The sequence below is a fragment of the Palaemon carinicauda genome, chromosome 12, assembly GCF_036898095.1.
Source record: "Palaemon carinicauda isolate YSFRI2023 chromosome 12, ASM3689809v2, whole genome shotgun sequence".
In the NCBI taxonomy this organism is placed as follows: domain Eukaryota; kingdom Metazoa; phylum Arthropoda; class Malacostraca; order Decapoda; family Palaemonidae; genus Palaemon; species Palaemon carinicauda.
This window is the reverse complement of record NC_090736.1, coordinates 15,087,639-15,097,109: the sequence shown is the minus strand read 5'-3', so window position 1 is coordinate 15,097,109 and position 9,471 is coordinate 15,087,639.

Sequence of the window (9,471 nt, the reverse complement as noted above, 5' to 3'; positions counted from 1 at the left end):
TTCACTCTTCATTCAGCCAGTAACCTTATCTCGCTCATGCTAACAAGTAGTTGAATCACATTTGCCGGAACTAACCCCACTCCCTTTTTTCTCCCCTTTATCCCCAGGGTGTGAAGAATTTTCTTCACTCTTCTTCTTTTAATCGTATTTTTAGCTCTCTTTTACTAATACTATAGCTACCCCTTAAACGTTCTCTCCTACATTCAATTTTCTTTAAAGAATATAGGGAGAACTAATCTAAACTTAAAGTTGTTGACTAGCGCACACCATGCTCGTGACGTCTCAGCGTAGATACGCACAACAGAGGGCCTTAGTAGTAACCCCGGCGTATGTTGGTTCTTTCCTTAAACTACGTGGGTCGAGATTAAATTCCTAAAATGCATTTTTGATATAAATTCCAATACTGCTAAATTAATGCATCTTATATTTCTCAATACCAATTAAGGTTTGTTAATTTTAAGATGTATGCCCATCGTACCAGTCCATTGCTAATTAATCATTTAAAATATTAATTTTTAGAAAGCCAGAATAGGTAGGATTATTGTATATATAAACTCCCTTAGAGCAGCAAGATTTCTCTAAAGTATTTAGTACAAAATCCTGCCTCCTCTGCACTCCTTGCAACAATATATTGCCCCGTCCTGAAGTCCTGATATAGTCCATGGGAAATAGCTTTTTAGGTCAAACAAATTGCAATATTTTGTTTTATTGCCTGAACATGTTATATGGACTCTTAGGAACACCATATCCAAAATGGGAAAAATTCGGCCATTTTGAAGTTGTGAAAATCACACTTTTTAACGTTTTCGTAGGGTACATTTTTCCATATTTTCCCGTTTTTCTCCAAAACAGTTCATCGTACGGGTAAGAGGTATGAGCACAAAAACGATAGAAAATTAAATTCTACACATGTTTGTCTCCATAGGTATTTACCCTAAAATGGAAAGTTTTTGCACAAACAAGCGCGGAATTGGAATACACACATTTTGGAGAAACTGAAAAAATTGACTTTGTACTCACATTTACCTAAATATCTCCTTAACTACGAACTTTACGGTAAAATGTCATAGAATTGTTCCTTTAGAGTGAAGATTTTTCTTTATTTTGACGTATTTAGTTTTCATTATATCTTGATATTTTTGTAAAAGAATCACACACGTGCAAAAATAGACAAAATTTTAATTCATGGAAAACAGATGAAAATAGAAGGTTCAGTAAAACAAATTGCAATAGTTTATTCTATGCACGAATGTGTCATTTGGACTCTTTGGAACACCACAGTAAATAATATGACAAATTCGGCCATTTTGAATTTGAGTAATTCCATATTCAAAATGGCGACCGTTCTCACTGTTTGAACTGACGTATCTTAAATTTCCACTTTTTAATGCCTGCATGGCCGATAACAGAATATTCTGTTAGCACGAAGCAAGCTTCTGCCACTTCATTGCGGATAATGTTGACCACAATAAAGTAACAATTACTGGAAAGGACACTTATCATGGCATGGGTCTGATGTGTGCAGTCACACCACCAGTAGCCACATCTCAAACAGTCATTCGGAATTCAGAATATTTTAAGACCAAGCCAAAAAGTATTGCATTAAAAAGGTATAGAAAACTTGGAAAAGTGGGAGACATGTTGAACTACAAAACAGTATCGTCCATTGTCCATGATGACATCAGAGAACATCTTGATACCCTTTGGAAGATTTCATTTCCTTATAAATGTAACAGGCCAGGATGGTCCGGCTTTATGCAGACCATTACCCGAGGTAGCCAATTAGGAAAAGCATCCTTCCACTTCTTACCAATGATTGACTTGGATCCAAACAATTTAAGCTGTATCTTTACTACCCTGATGTTTGTAAATGACGAGTGCATGAAATACAACATATCGCCTGTCATCACATCTGATCAACCCTTGTGGCTCAAGGCAAGGCATATCATCAGCCATGAAAACCAACTCAAACATATTGTTCTCATCCTCGGGCCATTGCATACCTTAATGAGCTTCCTGGACACTATGGGTCACATCATGAAAGATAGTGGACTGAGAACACTACTGGAGCTTGTGTATGGGCCTAACACTGTCAACCATATGCTGACTGGAAAGGCATATGAGCGAGCAGTATGTGGCCACTTCTTAGTTGATGCTGCTTTGAATGTATCAGTGGTCAAGAAAGCATCAGATCATGAGGCCACTCATAATTCAATAGATGGAGCATTACAGAAGTTTGACAAAGTTCTTCGATCAACAGAAACATAAGTGGAAACAGAAGACTAGGACATATTGGCAGTTGAAGAGAGGCTCAGAGATATTCAGGATCAGCTACAACAGAGCCCAAATGGAAAATTATGGGTTCAGTACATGGAGATGATGGATATCCTGTGATCTGCACTCAGGTCAAAGAACCAGCCAGCCAACATTGTACTTCAGGGCACTACAAAGAATGCTTCCATTTTTTGCTGCCTCTGGACACAATAACTACACAAAATCAGCACATCTATTCCTCCAGGACATGGTGGACCTACAGAAAACGAATGAGAAACTATATGACCAACTTAATGAGTCTGGTTTGTTCTACATTGGAGATCAGACAGATACTGGGCTGGGTTAGCACCAGATCTTGTTATTGAGCAGTTGTTAATGAAATCCATAAAGTCAACAGGAGGCTTAACACATGAACGAGGTATGGATGAAATTCAACGAACAAAATGGTTACAAGCCATGCCAGTCTTTGCTCAGATAAGTGATGAAGTAAAGAGTGTCCAGGAGAAGACTGGCACTGAAAGAAACAAAGACTTGACTGAATCCAGAAGGATGAAAGATCAGGAGGATACTTCAAAGATTTTCCAGTACCTAGAACAACATAGTCCTTTCACAGAAAATGAGTATTTGTACAACATTATTTCAGGATTATCCGCACCACAGTCAAATGCTCACCTTGCCAAATATTTTGGGAACAATATAATAAAAATGATGGAAGACCAAAATGCAGCAAACTATATCTTCAGAAAGAAACACCAAATCAAGACAATGGGTCAGAAGATAGTAACAGATGGAGTTGAAGTGCAGGTAGATCCTCAAGCTCTATTTCAGCGGTTACTTGTGATAGCCAGTAATGCTGAAATCAGCTTAAGTGAAATCATGAGGTTTGAGCTCTCTGTATACCCACCATCACTGTTCACAAGCAATGAACTTCCTCGAAGTGCCACCAAATCTCAGTTTGCAGATGCCATAGCAAAATCCACTATAAGTCAAGCTGAGTCAATCCCTGATGCTGAATGTTCTGTTTTTGATGGTGGATCCTTGCTTCAACGCATCAAATGGACTGCAGGAGAAACATATGAAGATATTGCATCCAAATATGTTGTTCTTTTCAAGAGAAATAGCTATCCTATTGTTATCTTCGATGGATATAGCAATACTGCATCGACAAAATATGACTCACCTGACACGCACTAAAGTCTTTACGTTTGGAACTAAGGAGGCATTTCTAGCAAACCATAAAAACAAACAGAGATTTATCAACTTTCTGTCTGAAACTCTGAAGGAGCATGGTGTATCTACAAAGCATGCAGAGGGAGATGCAGATTTTCTAATAGTGCAAGAGGCAGTTAACATGGCAGTTAGCAAGGTAACATACGTTATAGCAGAGGATACTGACATTTTGGTGCTTCTCTGTCATCACATGAAGTCTACCAGTTCATGGTATCACAGAAATCCAATATGAAGCATCCCATTTGGAACATCGGAGAAATCAGTGCACGACTCGGTGAAGAATGCTGCAGGTGTTTGCCATTTATGCATGCTCTGTGTGGATGTGACACCACGTCAAGGTTAAACAAAATAGGAAAGGGAGCTGTACTGAAAAAACAAAGTGTTCTCTGCGAGTGTGCTGTGCCATTCTTGTCTCCCAGCTCAACTCACGAGGAAATAAAAATAGCAGGAGAACGAGCAATTATTCAGATGTACAGCTCTAACAGTGATTGTGCAACTCTTGATGACGTGAGAAAGAAAAAGTTTCAGGGCAAAGTCATCAAGAGTTTGAGAAGTGTTGATGTGAAAGACCTGCCACCTACTAGTGATGCAGCAAAATATCACTCATTCAGGGTTTATTATCAAACACAATTCTGGCTAGGCAACAGTGATGTTAAACCTGATGATTGGGGCTGGAAGAAAAATGGAAGAAACTTAATTCTTTGCTCGATGGACAACAGCCATGCGCCTGATGCCTTGCTGAGAGTAATCAGATGCAAATGCAAAGGCTTTTGTGACACTCAGCAATGCTCATGCAAAAAACACAGGTTATATTGTACAGATTTTTGTGAGGAGTGTCAAACTAGCACTTGTGTTAACATATTAATAGACGAAGACACTTAACATGATTAATTTAGTTTGTGCGTGTATTTTGAGCAACAATGATTGTATTTTTTTATTTCTGTTATTTTCAAACACCGTCAAGAGCTAATCAATAATTTGATGTTTGTCATTTTAGTTAATCTTCTATATATTACAACAATTGTAAAACCCAAGTAAATTGCAAAGGTAATTTTCTTCTTGAAAAATTAAGTGCAGCCTTCATTTTAACCAGGGGCCCACAGAGGTCACGGGTGAAAACTGATGTCTGCAGTAATTTCCTGGAGACCATGTTTTTTTGAGTAATAAATATATATATATATATATATATATATATATATATATATATATACATATATATATATATATATATATATATATATATATATATATATATATATATATATATATATATACACACACACACACACACACACACACATATATATATATATATATATATATATATATATATATATATATATATATATATATATATATATATATTTAAAAGTGGAAATTTTAGAGGATACTTCCATTCCCACAATGAGAACGGCCGCCATTTTCAATACGGAATTACGCAAACTCAAAATGGCCGAATATGTCAGTTGTTTTACTGTGGTGTTCCAAAGAGTCCAAATGATACATTCGTGCATAGAATAAGCTATTGCAATTTGTTTTACTGAACTTTCTATTTTCATCTGTTTTGCATGAATTAAAATTGTGTCTGTTTGTGTGTGTGTGTTTCTTTTGCAAAATATCAAGATATTCAAGATATAATGGAAAGTAAATACGCCAAAATAAAGAAAAATCTTCACTCTAAATGAGCAATTCTATGACATTTTACCGTAAAGTTAGTAGTTTAACAGATATTTAGGAAAATGTGAGAACAAAGTCGATTTTTTCAGTTTCTCCAAAATGTCTGAATTCCAATTCCGGGCTTGTTTGCGCAAAAACATTCAATTTTAGGGTAAATACTTATAGAGACAAACATGTGTAGAATTTAATTTTCTATCTATTTTGTACCAATACCTCTTACCCGGACGATGAGCCGTTTTGGAGAAAAACGGGAAAATACGGAAAAATGTACTCTCCGAAAACGTTAAAAGTGGGATTTTCACAACTTCAAAATGGCCGAATTTGTCCCATTTTGGATATGGTGTTTCTAAGAGTCCATATAACATGTTCAGGAAATAAAACAAAATATTGCAATTGGTTTGACCTAAAAAGCTATTTCCCATGGTCTAGTTGTGGACTTTTGAAGGAGAGGAAAGATCATTCGAGAGTTTTTGGGGCTTTTGGTTTCGTGTTTTGCATGTAATTATGGGGTACGGTGAAGACTTGTCTTTTTACCTTCTTTCCTTTTTTTTATTTTTGTGGCAGGGACCATGGATGGATTATATTAAATCTCTCTCTCTCTCTCTCTCTCTCTCTCTCTCTCTCTCTCTCTCTCTCTCTCTCTCTCTCTCTCTCTATATATATATATATATATATATATATATATATATATATATATAATCATCATTTAAGTAATTTCGTTTTTTATTTTCAAAGTAGTTAAATTTTTTGTCATATCTTTTTGTGGAGACGTGTAATGTCACAACATGGGGCTGATGAGTTACTGTGAAATTATATATATATATATATATATATATATATATATATATACATGTATATATATAATTTATATATATTATAGAATATATATTTATATACATACATGCATAAAGTATGTGTATATATATATATATATATATATATATATATATATATATATATATATACACACAAAATATACAAATTAAAAAAGACTCAGTATTAATGTTAATATAAATAGAACAACGTAAAAGTTAAATCATTTAAAAAATTGAACTAATAAAAAATATATATAAAATTAAAAAGTGAAGAATGCTCAAGTTAGTACCTATCTCTATGGAGCTAAAAAACCGAGTGACGTGTTCTGGTTTGGAAAGGAAGACGTCAACTATGTTATATATAGAACTGTGGAAGAAGTCTGACCATTTAATGAAGGCACAAGCGGTTTGATTGTCAACGACTCCAAAACAGAGAGAAGAATTTATCTTGTCTTTGGGCCTTGATTTTTGTTTACCAAATTTTAAACCAAGTTTTAGTAACTTTTATTTACCACTAGAAATCCTTTTTGGACGACTTCGGTCGTTACAACTCCCAGGTGACTTACCCGGTTTACAGAGAGACTTACAAAACATTGCTCACAAAACTTTTTCTAAATTATGTAATAACTGGTTTCCTTTCTTTCGTAAAGATGATTATATGTTACTAAAAACCTTATCCAATAACCCAGACATTGTCATAACCAGACCGGATAAGGGAAGAGGCACGGTGATAATAAACAAAAATGACTATGTACAGAAAATGGATGATATTCTTAAAGATACCACTAAATTTGTTGAAATAGGTGTTCCAACATATCAACCTATATTTAAGGTGGAGGATAAAATCAATAGATTACTCAAAAGTCTCAAAGATCAGAATATTATAACTGAAAGCACTTACCAAGAATTATTTTGTTCAGGTTCATCCTATGGTGTGTTATATGGACTTCCTAAAATTCATAAAGATGGTGTTCCTTTACGACCAATTCTGGCGGCATACAATACCCCCAAATTACCAGATAGCTAAATTCTTGGTACCATTACTACAGCCCTTTGCAAATAATGAATACGTTTTACTTAATTCTGCTAACCTTGTACCTGATATTCTACCACAGGATGTTGACTTATATATGGTGAGTTTGGATGTCGCATCTCTTTTTACGAACATACCGTTGCAGGCGACGGTTGACATCATTTTAGATAAGATCTTTTACGAGGAGAATATTTTATATCATGGTTTTAATAAGGATAATTTTAAGAAACTTCTAGAAATTGCAGTGCAGGACACTCACTTTATTTTTAACACTAAAGTTTTTAAACAAGTTGATGGTGTTTCGATGGGATCACCACTTGGCCCAGTTATGGCTAATGCTTTTATGTGCTCTTTTGAGGAACAGATGCTGGATGGGTGTCCCTTATCATATCGCCCTCTCTTTTATAAGCGATATGTGGATGACACCATTGCTCTATTTAGGTCCCGAGAAGCAGCTGAAGCTTTCTTGCAATATATCAATGGCCTACATCCTAATATAAATTTCTCAATTGAGCATGAACAAGACAACCAACTTGCTTTTTTAGATGTTTTAATTACTAGGACAGAAAATGGTTTTAATACAAGCGTCTTTAGAAAAAAGACGTTTACAGGTCAAGGTACCAACTTCTATAGCAGTTGTTCCATGATATTTAAATTAAATAGTATTTCCACACTGTTACACCGTGCTTATACGTTATCCTCCAACTGGCATAACTTCCATAGCGAAATCCAGTTTTTACTTCAGTTCTTTAAAAACAATTCGTATCCTCCAGCCTTATTCTTCAAATATGTAAATAACTTTTTAAATGATAAATTTCAACCACGTCAACTTGTACCGAACGTGCTTAAATTATTAATGTATGCCTCTATACCTCTAATTCAGTCTAACACATTTAAGGTGCAAATACAGAAAGTCATTCAGAAAACTTTTCCGGCTGTGAACCTTAAGTTGATAGTAAAAAATCCTAAAACCCTGGGTTCTTTGTTCTCCCACAAAGATAAACTTCCGGCTTTGATGCGCTCTTTGGTGGTATATTGCTTTACTTGCCCGAAATGTAAGATCGGGAAATACGTGGGGGCCACCAAGAGATTGCTCAAAGTCAGAATTGACTCTCATCTCGGAGTCAGTCACCGTACGGGATGTACTTTAAAAACCAAAGAATTTTCTAACATACGAGAACATTGTAACAAATGTAAAACAGCATTCTCATATAAGGATTTTCACATTGTCACCCAAGCGCCCAATGACTATTCTCTCTCTGTTTTGGAGTCGTTGACAATCAAACAGCTTGTGCCTTCATTAAATGGTCAGACTTCTGCCACAGTTCTATATATAACATAGTTGAGGTCTTCCTTTCCAAACCAGAACACGTCACTCGGTTTTTTAGCTCCATAGAGATAGGTACTAACTTGAGCATTCTTCACTTTTTAATTTTATATATACTTTTTATTAGTTCAATTTTTTAAATGATTTAACTTTTACGTTGTTCTATTTATATTAACATTAATACTGAGTCTTTTTTAATTTGTATATTTTGTATATTTTACAGCCCTGATGATGAGACCCAAAGTCTCGAAAATTCGGAAAATAAATGTATGATGCTACGCTGGCTTTTCTCCATCCTATTTATATATTATATATATATATATATATATATATATATATATATATATATATATATATATGTACACACTTTCATGTGCATGCATACATATACACGCGCACAGACACACAAACACACACACACACACACATATATATATATATATATATATATATATATATATATATATATATATATTTCTGTATGTGTCTATACAACGTTTTTTTTTCATTGTTAACTATGATCTCCCATCATTTCATTTTACCTTTCTTCTCTCGCATCCCACATAGAAAACCAACCTCTAAAGTTTGCTAATCATAGATCTATAATTTATAGCATTCAATATATTTCTTTGCGGAGTGAATTCCACTTCAAGCAATCTCTGTGTCAGAGATAAAAGGGCTCTGCGTCTCTGAAGCTGTCAGTTCTTTTCATTTATTTGTGCGTTAAGAGAATTTCCTTCCGAAGCAATAGTGTAACACCTTTCTCATGGCTCTGTAGGATTCAATTAATACAGGAGGAATGTTCTCTCTCTCGTGATGTCTCAGTAATCCTAGTGTCGCTTCATATATTATTATTATTATTATTGTTATTATTATTATTATTATTACTTGCTAAGCTACAACCCTAGTTGGAAAACCAGAATGCTATAAGCCCAGGGGCTCGAACATTGAAAATAGCCCAGTGAGGAAAGGAAACAAGGAAAAATAACATATTTTAAGAACAGTAACATCATTAAAATAATAATGATGATAATTATTATTTTTATTATTGTTATTATTATTTTTATTAATATTATTACTACTTGCTAAGCTACAACCGTAGTTAGAAAAGCAAG